The sequence below is a fragment of the Diabrotica virgifera genome, chromosome 9 (genome assembly GCF_917563875.1).
Source record: "Diabrotica virgifera virgifera chromosome 9, PGI_DIABVI_V3a".
Taxonomy (NCBI): domain Eukaryota; kingdom Metazoa; phylum Arthropoda; class Insecta; order Coleoptera; family Chrysomelidae; genus Diabrotica; species Diabrotica virgifera.
The window spans coordinates 102,771,432-102,780,306 of record NC_065451.1 but is presented as its reverse complement, the minus strand read 5'-3'; positions in this window follow the sequence as shown (position 1 = coordinate 102,780,306).

Genomic DNA, 8,875 nt, shown 5'->3' with positions numbered 1-8,875 from the left:
CAAAATCCCTGCCCTGCTCCTAAGGCCACGCGAAACCCATATCTTGTCGCCCACCACCAACAAACCCTTTCTCATCTATTGTGAGCTGACCTGTCCGAGCGCGAGTGGCTGATTCCTGATCACATCCCTGCCCCACATCCACTGCCCCTCCACCTACCTGACTACCCCCCCCCCACCAGGAGCAAACCTGTAAAAATCCGATGGAGTAAACCAGCGGGAAAAAATCCGGAATCAAAGGTGTGGGACACCGTGCCGAAGGATGGATGACCACACGATACGTGGCCACGAACGGTTCCCTCGGGGCACCTGGCGAAACCCCGTTGTATTATAGCCTTGCCACCACATGCGGGGCTCTGTGGTGGTAGAAACGCGTTCCCTAGCTACTCGTGGGATCTATATGACTTCATCACAAAACTTTAAATTCGCGGGCAAAAAGAGCGATAAATCTGGAAGAAATCGAGGCCTAGTATTCCGAAGGAACTCTATTGAAGATCCTTTGGGTTTAATATTAAAAAGAAAAGAAAGGGAGGAAGCGAATGCTGATGACAGCATTTACAAGAAACGAACCTGTTACAAGGCGGTCGAGCTTATCGACTACCTTGAAGAAATCTCAGGAATCCTGTATAAATGCGAAAGCGCAGCAAGAGACCACAGGACACCGAAACCGGTGACAGATCTGATAAAGAATCTGGTGAAGCGCCATTCCATGCAAAAAATGGATTTGGTGAAAGCGTGGTTGAACAAACATGCCATGCTGCCAGTCGAAAGAATGACGGTAAGTACGGAAACACAGGTGGAGACAACGACGCGTGAAATGAGTACCCAAACGGATGCTTGGCATGGGCCGCCTGGGGCTGTTAAGATGAAGAACGTAGAAGACATAAAAAGCTACGAGGATTTCTCGAGGTACTCCCAGTTCGATTGGACTGAGGGCATCTTCAAAAAGACTAAAATTGTAGTGCAGAACCCGTTGGAATCAGGATGTAAAGTAAAGGTGGTGGTCCCGGAAGCAAACGACCCTACAATGGCGCATTCTATTCAGCGATTATTTAGGGACAGGTACCCGGCCCTCTCTACCCTCAAGGGGAAATTCGAGGTCATGGAAAACTCATATACAGTCAGGATAGAGGGGGAGCGCAGGACTACGGAAGAGAAGATAATTAAGGCGAACGCCAAGACCCCAGAAGAAATCTGGACCGCCTTGGAACAAATCAGGGAGGAGACGGCCCCAGGTGATACAGTGGCACTACACCATCTCAGCTATATGGAGGTCAAAGAGATGAGGAAAATGGCAGAGGCAATCTTCTCAAATACAAACGTCAATATGATACAAATACACACGACAGCGACCAGGCAAGACCGTCAGACATACGGCTTTATTGTATCAAAAAAGGATTCCTCATATTCACAACTGTTGAGAGGGGTGGAAGAGGCCGTAGGGAGCTCTGAGGCTAAGAGAGCGATACGTAGCCTCAGAAGTACGCGAGATGGAAACCTCCTGATCACGATGGACAAGGATCAGGGGGCAGCAGACGCAATAAGGGGGGCCATTGTAGGCAAGGAAGGAGGTATGGTGGCTAAACAAATCGGAACAGAAAAACAGACAGTCATTCATATAAGAGGAATGACTGACAACACACAGGAAAACCATATTAAGGAGGCAATTGCAATGGAGGTAGGCTCCTGGGAACCTACCTTCATTATTAGACAGCTGAGGCCGATGAGGAACACCACAAAGGCCGCGACGGTGGTGCTGAGCCAGACAGCGGCAGACCGCCTGCTGAGCATGGGGAGCATAAAAATAGGTCTCGCACGATGCGACATAGAAAAGAGACACTTAGTGAAGAGGTGTCAGAAGTGTTGGAGTTACCTCCACGAGGCTGACAAATGCGATGGACCGGACCGAACGGGGTGTTGTCAAAACTGCGGTGGCAGAGGCCACACCTTCGAGGAGTGTAAGGGGGAAGAGCACTGTGTGATATGTGAACAACCCCATAGAATAGGCAGCGGAAGGTGCCCCGCCTTCCGGGAGGCGCTGCAGAAGACGAAGGCGGCGGAGCCCGGAATGGAGAACATACCACAGATGCAGAAGAAGAAGCGCCCCGCGAGGAGGAATAAATCAGCAGTACAACAAGAAAAGCCCGTGGAGGTGACGAAGGTACACTCGAAAGAGGATACCCATGAAGAACAGAGTAGGCAAACGCGACTCCCTTCGGCGGAACTACTTGAGAAGATGGATGATGAGGTTTTCCACGGGAGCACCTTCCCGGAAAGTGAAAACCTCATGGATCAGTTCGATCGGCTGCTGGAGGATGTAAAGACGGGGTTGGAGCCATCCACCTCCACCAAGGATGAGGCCAGCACGTCTGCAACACCACATACCGCATACCGTAAGAGATCACACACACTTGAGAAAATCCTCAATTTCACGTCGCCTCCCCCTCTAGCTACGGATACATCAAACACAGAAATCGTGCCAAACGAAGACCCTCCACCGCAGGAGGTCTCCGAGGGCAGCATCAAGGAAAATATAATCTCTATCAACGATGAATAGGGGTAACCCATTCTGTTCGGTGAAACATTGTTCGCACTCGCATATGGTCCTGCGGGACTGTTGGGCGGGTAACATCCTCACTCCAGCGCGATGGCGGCAACTGGTGGGCGTATCAGGATCCTCCAGGTTAATGTTGGGAGGGCCAAGACGGCGCACGACTTGGTCCATGCTAAGGCCTTGGACATCGGGGCGGATATGGTTATTGTACCGGAGCCCAACAAGAATATTGTTAGTAGGTTTGGGTGGGTGCAAGACTCGCGCTGCGATGTTGCTGTCCACCTTATCAACAAAAACTTGGGTGTAAGAAAAATAACAAGGAAGGAGGGTGTAGTGAAGATCAACCTCGTTGATGTGGCCATAGTGGCCTGCTACATCTCTCCTAACGTCAACATGACGACGTATCAGGATAAGGTGGATAGTATCGTGGATATGGCTACGGCGGAAAAGGATTTCGTCATTGCTGGAGACATCAATGCGAAATCCGTTTTATGGGGTTCCCCAAGGAACGATAGTAGAGGAGAGGTATGGAATGAGTGGATCTCCGTTCTCGATTTAGTCGCCGTAAATAACGGGAAACCTACTTTCGAGAGGGGGGATTCGCGCACCCATATCGACGTAACGCTGGCATCGAATAAGTATGCCAGCAAGGTCACCTTGTGGGACGTGTTGGATGATAATCTATTCACGTTCCACAAGTATATCTCCTACGAGATCGGCTCCAAAGGGTCAATCGGTGGCGGCAGAAAGGGCGTGACCTTCGATAAGGTAACATTTAATCGTAGAGTCAGGGATCTCCGCGAGGAGGTTCAGGACTTTGATGGCCTTAGAGGGGCCATGATACGCGCGCACGCGGCGAGCACGAGGCGCAGTCTGGTTCCTTATACGGTTCCGTATTGGTGGAACGAGGATGTACAAGAAACTCGTAAGATCTGTTTCAGGTTGAGACGCACTGCACAGAGGGACAGAACCCCTCAATCAAGGGACACGTACAGACAGGCCAAAAAGGAGCTTAACAAAGCGATAAGAAGGTCTAAGCGTACGTGCTGGACGAACCTGTGTAATGCGCTCGAGGAGGATGTATGGGGGGAGGCCTACCGTATCGCCACCAAGACCCTTCGGGTCGAAACCCCATACAGACTCACCGAGCAAAGAACAAGGGAAATCGCGGACATCCTGTTCCCCAGGAAGCCTGAACTGCTCTTCGTGCCCGCCGAGTGCGAGCTCCCGGAAGCTGTCACTCCCATGGAACTCGCTGTAGCAGTAGAAGCGATCAAGGTCGGCAAGTCGCCCGGCCCGGACCATGTCCCGCCGGAGGCTGTGAGGATCCTGGTATCCGCGCAACCAGAACTAGTTAGGAGGATATTGTCCGGTCTCCTCACGACCCAGTCCTTCCCGGACGTTTTGAAAAAGGCTCGCCTCGTTTTGATTCCGAAACCCGGAAAGGATCCGGAAGAGGCCAGTGCCTATCGACCGATCTGTCTCCTAGATAGTCTAGGCAAACTCTACGAGAATGTAGTCAAGAACCGCCTACAAGCGGAATTGGATGCCGCCAACGCCATCTCTGATAGGCAATTTGGATTCAGGAGAGCAAGATCGACGGTAGACGCTGTTAAGTTCATAACGGACGGGGTGGGAACTACCCGTAGGAGATTGGCAGTGTCTCTCATGTTCGACGTAAAGAATGCGTTCAACTCGGCAAATTGGGGACATATAGTCCGCAGGATGGAGGCCCTCAATTTGTCGGGTTATTTAATAAACATTGTGAGGAGTTACCTGTCTAACAGACTCGTATCATTCACGGGCGGAGAAATAAATCTAACGGCGGGTGTTCCACAGGGGTCGGTACTGGGCCCAACGCTGTGGAGCATCCTGTATAATGAGGTAATCAACTTGCGGTTCGGCAGAGATTGTACAGCGGTCGCGTACGCCGACGACCTGGCGATCTTAATAGCCAGCGATTATTACTGGGACGTCGTGAGTTTGGCTGAAAAATGTTTTAGACGGGTGAATGCCTGGATGCAGGCAAACGACCTTGAGCTTGCGGGTGCTAAAACAGAGGTGGTCATACTAAAAGGGCCGAAGAGATGCCGGACCTGTCCTTCCAGTTCGGAAACGACAGGGTCTCTCCGCGTCTCTGTGCTAGATATCTTGGCGTAGACCTTGACAAAGGACTTAGGTTCACCAAACACCTCACAAGGGTGGTGGGGAAGGCCGAGGCGCAAAGTGCAGCTCTCCGAAGAATAACACCTAATATCGGAGGGCCAAGCAGCGCCCGGAGAAGACTGTACCTACACGTTGTACAGTCTACCCTTCTCTACGGGGTTCCGGTTTGGGTCAGGGTTCTGCGCCACCGGAAGTACATTGATATGATAAACCAAGCACAGAGAAAACCCCTACTAAGCGTGATAAGTGCTTACAAGACCACCTCTACCGTGGCTCTACAGGTGATAGCGGGCGCCCCCCCCATTCACCTCCTGGCCAGAGAACGCGTTTATATTTACGAACATCGGCATGGCCACTTACCCGACGTAAGGGCCACGGCGCGTCAACGGTTGTTGACGGACTGGCAGGAGGAATGGGAGGCGGAAGTCACCAAGGCCCAATGGACCAAACGGTTGATTCCTAATGTAGAGACATGGTATACCTGCAAGCTTAAGCGGACGAACTTCTATTTCACTCAATTCTTAACCGGGCACGGGTCCTTCCGGGCATTCACCCATGGTATCGGGAAATCCGAAAATGATCGGTGCCGGGCCTGTTCAGTCAGGGAGGACGCAGAGCACTGTGTTTTCCGGTGTGGCGTGTTCGCTGCCGAGCAGGCCAGGTTGCGCGGCAGATTCGGAGCCGACGTAGATCCGGATAACGTACTACAGCGCGCCACAGCTAACAAGGCCGACTTCGAGTTTCTCGTCGAGGTCGTGACAGGTATTGTAAAACGTAAATCGGTAATAGAGCGACAGTGACAGAATGGAAAAAAAAAAAAAAAAAAAAACACTAAAAGTAATAAACATAAACATAAAACATAAGGTAAGTGAATGATAACACCAACGTGTAGGGTATTAGTAAAAATCACTAAACTAATAAAAAATACTGATAGGTAAGTGAATGATAACGCCCAACGTAGAGGGTACTAGGTAGCATTAATGTAGCATTAAGGCAAGCAAGAAAGGCGACCCTTACATCAAGGGACGCCTCCCCGATTTTTCCTTTGATCTCTTCCTGCAAGGTTTTCGATCCCACTAGGATCAGAGAGAGCTCTAATGGTGAAGCCCTGCCACAACCGGTAGGCATTTTTTCCCTAGGCAAAGCCGTCACCTGCAGGAGGAGACACCACCTCTCCCCTAACGTTACTAGGTAGGAGGAAGAGAAAACGTGAATCCAACCGCCTACTCAGCAGAGTAGGTAAGGTTTTTTTTTCTCCCGCCATCTCCTACCGCTTCTAGGTGGGGGTATGGCAAAGAAAGAATATTTTTCTGGCATTTTTCATCTACAGGCTGCTTGGGATATCCCCATGCATCGCTCTCTACAGAGCCCGTCCAGGGATATCCCGGGTCGAAGAAGGGGTGGTTTTAGTTGGTAGGCGGCTGGTTATGGGGTGCACGCGGGATGCATTGACTACGTGTGGTTGGTGCATCTTAGCGTGTTCTCCTCTCCTGTCCGAGTCCAACAGTACTAGGGACACCTTCCCTAGTCTGCTATGAGCGTTCCCCTCAGTCCAAAAAAAAAAAGGTTAGGTTCTCACCCTGAGACTGTAATTTTTCCTTGCCGTTGGTGGGAGGGCTGAGTAATTGGTCTTGGTCCCTTATCATGTGGGGGGAGCACGACCAGTGAAACCAAACACAGTCTCAGCGTCCAGTGCCTGTGCACCGGGTCAGCGCCGGACACCGCCACTGGACGCTAAAAGGTGTAGCAACTGAGGCGAACAGTTGCTGCGCCTTCGCCTTCAGCTATTACAAATACCCTTCCCTGCTCCTATGGCCACTAGAAACCTAAATCATGTCGCCCTCCACAACAAAAACCTTTCTCATCCTTCGAATGAGACCCCCTATCCGAGTGTGAGTGGCCGATCACCCACACCATACCGGCCCACTGTCCCCCTTCCCCCACACATACCCCACCCAACCACCCTTAAGAGGAGTAAACCTCAAGAAAAAATCCCCAATATCACGGTGGAAGGCATCGTGCCAAAGATATGTGAGATGCGAGGGTCAGAGCATCGCGAACGATCCCTTCGGGATACCTGGCGACCTCCCGAAGTAAGCCAGCCTTGGTGCGGCAAGGGCGCACTGTCGCGTCCGACGTATAGGACGTCCCTACTCGTGGAAAGTACATGGAACCATGTAGAAAAAAAGAACGAAGGGAAGATTACGACGACGAACACAGGCATCTCAAACAGGACGACGATAAGACACAGAAAGACAAGACCGTAGAAACATACGAAATACAAGACCAAAGGGAAGAGAGAGAAAGGCAAGAACAGAGGGAATACGAAGAGGAATTCCTGAGAAAATGTGAGGAAAACAAGGTAAAAATAAACAGGTCAACTGGCCCTGCCAGTGACCCTGTCAGACACTCAACACTGATAGAAGAAAAAGACAACGAGCGAAAGACAACGTTCGATTATAGTTACAGTGTATTCCGAACAAATGTGCTTAATAAAAACGCTTTATAATCCATTTATACAAATTAAATGAAACATATTATTGTGTATTTCTTTAAGTTAACAGTAATAGAAATCTTTAAATATTATCTCTACTCATATATAATAAAATATGTCTAGTGGCTGTAATGCCAGTGTAGTCGGCAAAGTGATTCTAAAAAAGAACACATCAACCGCCTAAATATTTCGTGTTGGTATCATGTGACGTCACGGGCTATGACGCGGATGACGTGCAACGGTAAGTAAATTAGATGGAGTATACGTGTTGTTAAAATTAGGTGAGGTTCGTGAGGTTAGAAAATTAGGTGAGGTTAGGTTAGGTTCTCTCCATCTAGCCATCTTCCACAAGTCAAATGTGAGAAAGGTAACGGTACACACTACACCCACTCGGAGGGAAAGGCCGACTTACGGCTTTATAGTGAAAAAGAAGGATGCCACTTACGCCCAACTCCTCGAAGGAGTTGAAAAGGCGGTCGGGGGGCACTGAGGCCAAGGGGGCTATACAAAGCCTCAGAAGTAACAAGGACAACGGGTGTTGATAACCATAGACAAGGACCAGACGGCAGCCTTGGAGCTAAGAAATGCCATTACACAGAGGGAGAGCGGGCTCACCACAAAAATGGTGGGCACCGAAAGACAAGCGGTCATCCACGTTAGAGGGGTGACCGCAAATACAGCAGAAGGCCAAATTAAAGAGGCGGTTCGTAGGGAGGTCGGAGCATGGGAGCCATGCTTCGAGATCAAGCAAATTCGCCCTATGCGGGGGGACACGAAGGCGGCCACCTTGATACTTAGCTCCTCGGCCGCAAAGAAGCTTCTGGACCTGGGATACATAAAGATTGGATTGGCTAGGTGTGAGGTGGAAAACAGACACATAGTCAAAAGGTGTCAAAGGTGTTGGAGTTTTGCTCATGAACTGAGCAAATGTACGGGACCAGACCGCACGGGGCATTGCCTTAAGTGCGGCAAGCAAGGACAACAAAAATAACTTTGAATAAGTTTTTGATCGCAAGAAGCTACATCATCAAAGATTATTATTGAATAGTTTTTAATGTCTTCTGGAGTAGGTATGTTTGCGGAATCACTATATTCTTCATACTCAATTTCAGATATCGGTTTAATTAAATTACGTAGGTATACATATTTTGGTTGATGAAGTGATTTGGAATAAACATAAATGTTTTGAAATCTTAAACCATTAGGATGCACAATCAACGATAATAATGTATTTGTCTTACCACACCCACTCGGCCCTATAATAAGACAGCGTTTTGAATCTCTCTCTCCTGTCGTTTCCCCATTACTGAGGATCGTGATTTCTTCCAATATTCCTAACAATGTTTCTCCATTTGTCTCTATCTTCAGCTGCTCTAAGAGCTTCGCAGAAAGAATTTCCAGCTGAATGCTTTATTTGGTCAGACCATCTAGTTGGTGATCGTCCTCTTGATCTTCTCCCCGGAACGTTTCCAGAAACAATTAATCTCTCCAAACTGTCGTCACCTCTGCGAACCACGTGACCAAAGAATTGCAGAATTCGTTGCAGATATATTGTGGACAGCCTTTTTTTAATATTGAGTTGGTTTAGAATGGAAACGTTTGTCCTATGAGCTGTCCAAGGTATGCGCAGTATTCTTCTCCAGCACCACACACATCTCAAAGGC